Below are 8,706 nucleotides of genomic sequence, written 5' to 3'. Positions count from 1 at the left end.
GGTGGTCAGAAAACGTGTTTTGGAGGAGGTGTCATTTAAGCTGGGACCCAAGGGATGAGAATGAGCCCTCCAGGGAGAGAGTGGAGGAGGGATGCTGTAGACACTGAGGTCAGGAGGCAGGAAGAGCTGGTGAGTCTGCAAAAAATCAGTGGGGTTGGGGTGTGAAGAGTGTCAGGGTGAGGCCAGGAAGTGGGGGCAGGTGCCTGACGGAGAGGCCACAGGAGGGCTGTGGATTTTGTGGTAACAGTGGCGGAGGTCCCTGAGGGGGCCTCGGCAGAGACGTGGCACCATGAATGAGCATCTTCAGAAGCTGACATTGCTGCTCCAAAGGGGCCAGTGGAGGGGGTCCTAAGGAAGCCAGGGGATGGTCATCTAGAGGAGGGCACCTGGCCAGGGTGGTACAAGGACAGCTCATAGTCACTTCCACCAGGAAGCTTTCCCTGGCTCCCCCAGGCTAGATCAGGCGCCTCTCTGTGATTATGTCACCCCCAGGCCTCACTCCGCCATGGCACTTTCACCACTTGTCATCACCTGTTATGGCCGGACCTCCCCACCATGGGATCACATCTGATTCTGCATCCCCACCTCAACAGAGGGCCTGGTGCAGAGTGGGTGCTGAGGCAGGACAGCCCCTCCCCAGCTCAGCCGGGGTGTCCTCCATCTCCTGGGAAGAGGCCACCTGGGAAGGTGACAGTGGTGGTGGGAGAGATGCCTGAGCCCCTGCCTTCTCTACTACCCCTGCTGCCTCATGTGCTGCATTTTGCGGTTTACAGAGCCTCTTTCCCATCCATGGCCTCAGCTGTCTCTCCAAACAGCCCTGAGAAGTAGGTGGAGCAGTAACCCTCATCTACCCATTTTATAGATGGACAGACAGGAGCCCAGGGGGACCAAGTACCCTAGCCTGGAGCAGAAGTCCTCAACCTCTTTGGAAGTTACAGATTACGGAGGTTCAGTGTATAGCTTTTGGGTCAGACAGCCTGGGTTTGAATGCTGGCCATTAATTTCTTAGCTGTGTGACTTCAGGCAAAGTACTTAACCTCTCTGAGAATTAGTGTCCTTATCTGTAAAATGGGGGAATAACTGCATCTATTTCCCAGGGTGGTTGTGGGACTTGTAAAGTGCTCAGGGGAGTGCCTGGCACGTAAGAAGCATTTAGAACTCTTTGCAATGGTTGTTTGGGAATCTGATGGAAGTTATGTACATCCACAAAATGCATGTACAGTTTCAGAAGTTTCACAGAGCTCCTGGAGCTCAGCCATGCATGCCTTGGTGACCATGGACCCCAGGTTAAGAAAATGTAATAAGAAAGACCCTAGTAGCAAGAGAGATATCTAAGGAATAAAGTGTCTAAGGAAAAAAAGATATGTAAGACTAACATGGAAAAGATTTTTAACAGTTAACCAAGGGACATATAAGACTACTTAAATGCAAAGACTTAACATTGATAAGGGTATCAGTTGTCCCCAAATCAATATATTAATATATAAATATATTTAATGCAACTCTAATGTTCAAACAGGGATTTCTATGGAATTATATCTATCTACCTATCTATGTCTATCTATCTATATGGATAGATATAGATATAGATATAGATAAAGACCCAAAAAACAGCCAAGCCCTTTCTGAAGAAAAATAAGGTGGGTAGACTTGCCCTACCAGGTATCAGTATTTGTTATAAAGCTCTAATAATTAAAACAGAGTAGGTAGGCTCAGGAATGGACAAATTGACCAGTGAAATAGAATTGAGAGCCTGACGTAGAACTCCTCTGCATTTAGTGTGCATGACGGAAGCAAAAGGCAGTTACCAGCGTGGTTCAGACTATGGCAGATTCCAGAGCCAGACTGCCTGGCTTTGAATCCTGGCTTTGACACTTACTAGCTGTGTGATCTTGGGCAAATTGCTGAATCTCTCCGGCCTCAGTTTTCCCAGGGGGGAAAGAGGGGCTATTCAATAAGTGGAAGTGGACAACTTAGTTGTAGATATGGAAAAATGAAACAATTCATACCCAACTTCTTACCAAAATGTCAATTTCAAATGAGTTAAGTACTTAAAGGTCCAAAGCAACACATTGAAACACTGAGAAGAAAATGTAAGTGAACATCATTCTGACTTTGGGGTAGTTTTTTAAAGAGACCTCAAAAGCACTAACCATGGGACTTCCCTGGTGGTGCAGTGGTTAAGAATCCACCTGCCAAAGCAGGGGACATGGGTTCGAGCCCTGGTCTGGGAAGATCCCACATGCCGTGGTGCAACTAAGCCCGTGCGCCACAACTACTGAGCCTGTGCTCTAGAGCCCGCGAGCCACAACTACTGAGCCTGCGTGCCACAACTACTAAAGCCCGCACACCTAGAGCCTGTGCTCCGCAACAAGAGAAGCCACCGCAATGAGACGCCTGTGCACTGCAACAAAGAGTAGCCCCCGCTCGACGCAACTAGAGAAAGCCTGCACGCAGCAACAAAGACCCAATGCAGTAAAATAAATAAATAAATAAAATTTAAAAAATAAATTAATTAAATAAATTTAAAAAATAATAAATTAAATTTTTTTTAAAAAAAACACTAACCATAAAACACTGATGTATTTGACTATATTAAAACCCAGAACTCCTTTTTCTCAAAAGAAATCTTAAAGGAAGTAAAGTACTACAAACACAAGAACATATTTTCAATACATATAGTAGCTAAAAGATAAGTATTAAGAACATGCAAAATTGGTAAGAAAGAGAAGCAAGACCAATCAAAAAATGGGAAAGAAACACATGCCGTGGAGCAGCTGGGCCCGTGAGCCATGGCTGCTGAGCCTGCACGTCCGGAGCCTGTGCTCCGCAGCGGGAAAGGCCGAAAGCCGCAACAATGAGAGGCCCGCGTACCGCAAAAAAAGGAAAAAAAAAATGCGAAAGAAATATATGGCTAGGTATTTCTTAGAGAAGGAAACATGTATGGCCAATAAACAACTGAAGAGATGCTCAACTTACTAGTAATCATGGAAACAAAGGTCAAGACAACAACAAAATGTCATTTTACAACATTTGATTGGCCAAAATCAGAAGCCTGACGATTGGAGTGAGTGTGGATCATGGGATTGCTTACGTGTCACTTGTGAGTACACAAATTGATACAACCACTTTGAAAAACAAGTTATTATTATTTTGTAACTTTGGACATTTTCATACCCTATACCCCAGCAATTCTAGTAGGTATATACCCACTCCTAGGTATATACTCCTTGTATTGCACCAGGAGTCATGTAGGAGAATATGCATAACAGCAATCTGTAATAGAAAAACAACAACAAACCTCCTCCTCCAAGCAAGGGAATGATAAATACAAAATTCAGGGTAGGGACTTCCCTGGTGGTGCAGTGGTTAAGAATCCGCCTGCCAATGCTGGGGACACAGGTTTGATCCCTGGGTCCGGGAAGATCCCCCATGCCACAGAGCAACTAAGCCCGTGAGCCACAACTACTGAGCCACGTGACACAACTACTGAAGCCCGCGTGCCTAGAGCCCATGCTTCACAACAAGAGAAGCCACCGCAATGAGAAGCCTGCACACTGCAACGAAGAGTAGCCCCCACTCGGCCCAACTAGAGAAAGCCTGCGTGCAGCACCAGTGCAGCTAAAAAAAAATTAATTAATTAATAAAAAAAAATTCAGAATAGTGATTCCCTGAGCTGGGGAGGGACATGGGATGAGGAAGACAATATAGATAGATGAAAGTTATCACTAATGTCCTAAAATTTGGGTGGTGGGTTCACAGGTCTTGATTATATTATTAAAAATAAATTGGTGAGAATTAGAAGACAAGCCACAGACTGGGAGAAAATATTTGCCAAAGACACATCTGATAAAGGAGTTATCCAAAATATACAAAGAGTTCTTAAAATTCAACAATAAGAAAACAATCTCATTATAAAATGGGACAAAGGCCTTAACAGACATCTCACGAAAGAAGAAATACAGATGGCAAATAAGCATGTGAAAAGAATCTCCACATCATATGTCATCAGGGAAACGCAAATTAAAACAACAAGATACTACTGCACATCTATTAGAATGGCAAATCCAAAGACTTTTTTTGATTTGGCAAAATCCAAAACACTGACAACATCAAATATTGGGGAGGATGTGGAGCAACAGGAACTCTCATCAATTGCTGGTGGGAATGCAAAATGGTACAGCCACTGTGGAAGACAGTTTGGTTTCTTACAATACTAAACATACTCTTACTGCATAATTCAGCAATCATGCTCCTTGGTATTTGCTCAAAGGAGCTGAAAACTTATGTTCACACAAAAACCTTCACATTGATGTTTATAACAGCTTTATTCATAATAGCCAAAACTTGGAAGCAGCTGAGATGTCCCTCAGTAGGTGAGTGGATAAATAAACTGGTACATCAAGACAATGGAATATTATTTAGCACTGAAAAGAAATGAGCTATCAAGTCATGAAGGACATGAAGAATCTTAAATGCACATTACTAACCGAAAGAAGCCAATCTGAAAAGGCTACGTACTGTATGGTTCCAACTATATGACGTTCTAGGAAAGGCAAAACTATGGAGGCAATAAAAAACAGTGGCTGCCAGGGCTGGGAGTAGGGAGATGAATAGGCAGAGTACAGAGGATTTTTAGGATAGTGAAAATATTCTGTATGATATTTTAATGATGGATATATGTCATCATACTTTTGTCCAAACCCATAGAATGTAAAACACCAAGAGTGAACCCTAAGGTAAACAATGGACTTTGGGTGATTATGATATGTCATTGTAGGTTCATCCTTGGTAAAAATGGTACATTACTGGAATGGTACATTCTGGTGAGTGATGTTGATAATGGAGGGGGCTATGCATGTGCGGGGATAGGGGTGTATGGGAAATCTCTGTACCTCCCTCTCAATTTTGTTGTAAACCTAAAACTGCTCTTAAGAAGTCTTTTTATTTATTTATTTGGTTGAGCCGGGTCTTAGTTGCGGCAGGTGGGCTCCTTAGTTGCGGCTTGCCAGCTCCTTAGTTGTGGCATGCATGTGGGATCTAGTTCCCTGACCAGGGATCGAACCCAGGCCCCCTGCATTGGGAGTGCAGAGCCTTATCCACTGCGCCACCAGGGAAGTTCCCAAGAAGTCTTAAAGTAAATAAATAAGTAAACAAACAGACAAATGGTTGTTTGTCAAAACCCCCAGAATGTACAACACAAAGAGTGACCCCTAATGTAAACTGTGGAATTTAGTCAATAATAATTTATCAGTATTAGCTCATCAACTTGTTCTGCTAATGCAGGATGTTAATAATGGGGGAAAAAACTGAGGGAGGGAGGGGGCAGGTGGGAATTCTTTGTACTTTTTGCTCAATATTTTTGTAAATCTGAAACTGCTCAAAAAATAGTCTATTAATTAAAAAATAAATAAATGGATGAACAAATGAAGAATAAATGAATAATAAATATGTATAAAAGATAGCCATGGTGTCTTGAGCCAACTATTATCATTAATCCAGTTCTGCACATCTGAGAGTTATTAAAAAACAAACAAGTTAATCAAAGACAAATAGGTCCTGGACTAGAACCCAGACAAATCCAACATGATGAAATAAAAGTAAAGTCCTATGGTCTGTGCCCTGCTATCAACCTTATAAACAGAATGCAGAGATTAATAGGAATTCAGATAGGGCTAGGAGTTTCTGTTGGCTGTCAGCTCAAAAGGAAACAACAGTGTAATGCCATGTTCTTTTAAGACAACAAAAACATAATCTTAGGATATTTCAATAATATTATTACTAACTCAGGGTTTGAGATGGTGGGCTGACCATTTTAATTTATTTTTAAAATGTCCCCTCGTTAACAAGAGTCCATTAAAATGCCAGTAAAGGAAATAAAAAGGTACAAACCCACAATAATGAAAAGGCTGGAAAGAAGGAGCATCAGCACATGTGAAATTTTAGCAATAGACCGATATGAAAGACAATTGACAATATGGTCCTCCTCAGTATCCTCAGAGGACTGGTTCCAGGACTCCTGCGGATAACAAGATTTGTGGATGCTCAAGTCCCTTATGTACAATGGCGTAGGATTTTACATTTCGGCACATCCCCCCATATACTTTATAAATTTATTCATTTATTTATTTATTTTTGGCTGTGTTGGGTCTTCGTTTCTGTGCGAGGGCTTTCTCTAGTTGTGGCAAGTGGGGGCCACTCTTCATCGCGGTGCGCGGGCCTCTCACTGTCGCGGCCTCTCTTGCTGCGGAGCACAGGCTCCAGACGCGCAGGCTCAGTAGTTGTGGCTCACGGGCCCAGTTGCTCCGCGGCATGTGGGATCTTCCCGGACCAGGGCTTGAACCAGTGTCCGCTGCATTGGCAGGCAGACTCTCAACCACTGCGCCACCAGGGAAGCCCCCCCCCATATACTTTAAATCATCTTTAGATTACTTATAATACCTAATACAATATAAATGCTACGTAAATAGCTGTCAGCAGGCAGCAAATTCAAGTTTTGCTTTTTGGAACTTTCTGGAATTTTTTTTGAATATTTTTGATCTGCAGTTGGTTGAGTCTTCAGGTGCAGAATTCACAGATACGGAGCAGCTGACTGTATTTATTAGATATGTGAATAACTCTTATTTAAAACATTTTTTAACTGTGGTAAAATATACATAACAAAATCTACCAACTTCATGATTTTGTGTTTTTTTGGCCACACCATGCTGTTTGCATGATCCTAGTTCCCTGACCAGGGATTGAGCCCCCAACCTTGGCAGTGAAAGTGCAGAGTCCTAACCACTGGACAGCCAGGGAATTCCCCAGCTTCACAATTTTTTTTTTTTTTTTGCTGTACTTGGGCCTCTCACTGCTGTGGCCTCTCCCGCTGCGGAGCACAGGCTCCGGACGCGCAGGCCCAGCGGCCATGGCTCACGGGCGCAGCCGCTCCGCGGCATGTAGGATCTTCCCGGACCAGGGCACGAACCCGTGTCCCCTGCATCGGCAGGCAGACTCTCAACCACTGCGCCACCAGGGAAGCCCTCACAACTTTTAAGTGTTCAGTTCAGTAGTGTTAATTATATTCACATTGTTGTGCAACCAATCTCCAGAACTTTTCTTCTTGCAAACCTGAAACACTATACTCAGTAAAACAACTCATTTCCCCCTTCCCCAGCCCTTGGCAACCACCCTTCTATTTTGCTTTCATGGATTTGACTACTCTAGGTAACTCATAGAGTGGAATCATACAGTACTTGTCTTTTTGTATCTGGCTTATTTCACTAATCATAATGTCTTCAAGGTTCATCCATGTTGTAGCATGTGTCGAATTTCCTTCCGTTTTAAGGCTGATTAATATTTCATTGTACGTATATACCACTTCTTGTTTATCCGTTCATCAGCTGATGGATATTTGGGTTGCTTCTACATTTTGCTTGTTGTGAATAATGCTGCTGTGAACACGGGTGTACAAATATCTTTTGGAGAGCCTACTTTCAATTCTTTTGGATATACAAAGAACTCCTATGACTCAATAATAAGACAAGCAATCCAATTTTTTAAAAGGGGGAAAGATTTGAATAGACATTTTACCAAAGAAGATACAAAGATCATGGCGAATACAAATACAGAAAGATCCTTAACAACATCAATGAACAGGAAAATTGAACTCAAACCCACAGTGATACTGCTATGAATCCACTGAAATAACTAAGATTAAACTGACTGACCAAATCAATGCTGGTGAAGACATAGAGGAACTGGAATTCTCATACACTACTGGTGGGAATGTGAAATGATACCACTGTTTTGGAAAAATTTTGGCAGTTTAAAAAAATGTTAAACCTACATCTATCATGTGACCTGGCTATTCCACTCCTAGGTAAATACCTAAGAGAAATGAAAGTATACGTGCACACCTAGATTTGAACATGAATGTCCATACCAGCTTTATCTGTATAATAGTCAGTACCTAGAGACAACTCAAAGTCCATCAATAAGTAAATGAATAACCAAACTGTGGTACATCCATAAGATAATATTCTACTCAGCAATAAGAAGGAACAAATTACTGATGTGTGCAACAGTATATATTCACTGCAAAATAATTATGCCAAGTGAATGAAGCCAGACAAAAAGAATAGTATATGATTCCATTTATACAGAATTCTGGAAAATGCAAACTAATCTAGAGTGACAGAGGCAGATTATTTGGTGCCTGGGGGGTGTGGGGGAGGGGCAGTGCGGGGCAGAAGGGAGAGATTATAAAGGGCCATCAGGAAACTTCGGGGGTGATGAATATGTTCATTACCTTGATTGTAGTGACGTTGTCATAAATATATATATATTACATATATGGCAAAACTCATCAAGTTGTATGCTTTAAATATGCGCAGTTTATTGTATGTAATATTTCAATAAAGCTTACAAAAGCAAGCAGGAAGAGATTAGTTAAATAAATTTGAGTAGGGACTTCCCTGGTGGCGCAGTGATTAAGAATCTGCCTGCCAATGCAGGGGATGCAGGTTCGAGCCCTGGTCTGGGAAGATCCCACATGCCACAGAGCAACTAAGCCCCTGAGCCACAACTACTGAGCCTGCGTTCTAGAGCCCAAGAGCCACGACTACTGGAGCCCCCGCACCTAGAGCCTGTGCTCTGCAACAAGAGAAGCCACCGCAATGAGAAGCCCGTGCGCCGCAACGAAGAGTAGCCCCCACTTGACGCAAC

Source organism: Globicephala melas, chromosome 1 (genome assembly GCF_963455315.2).
Source record: "Globicephala melas chromosome 1, mGloMel1.2, whole genome shotgun sequence".
In the NCBI taxonomy this organism is placed as follows: domain Eukaryota; kingdom Metazoa; phylum Chordata; class Mammalia; order Artiodactyla; family Delphinidae; genus Globicephala; species Globicephala melas.
Note: the sequence above shows the minus strand (reverse complement) of the source record.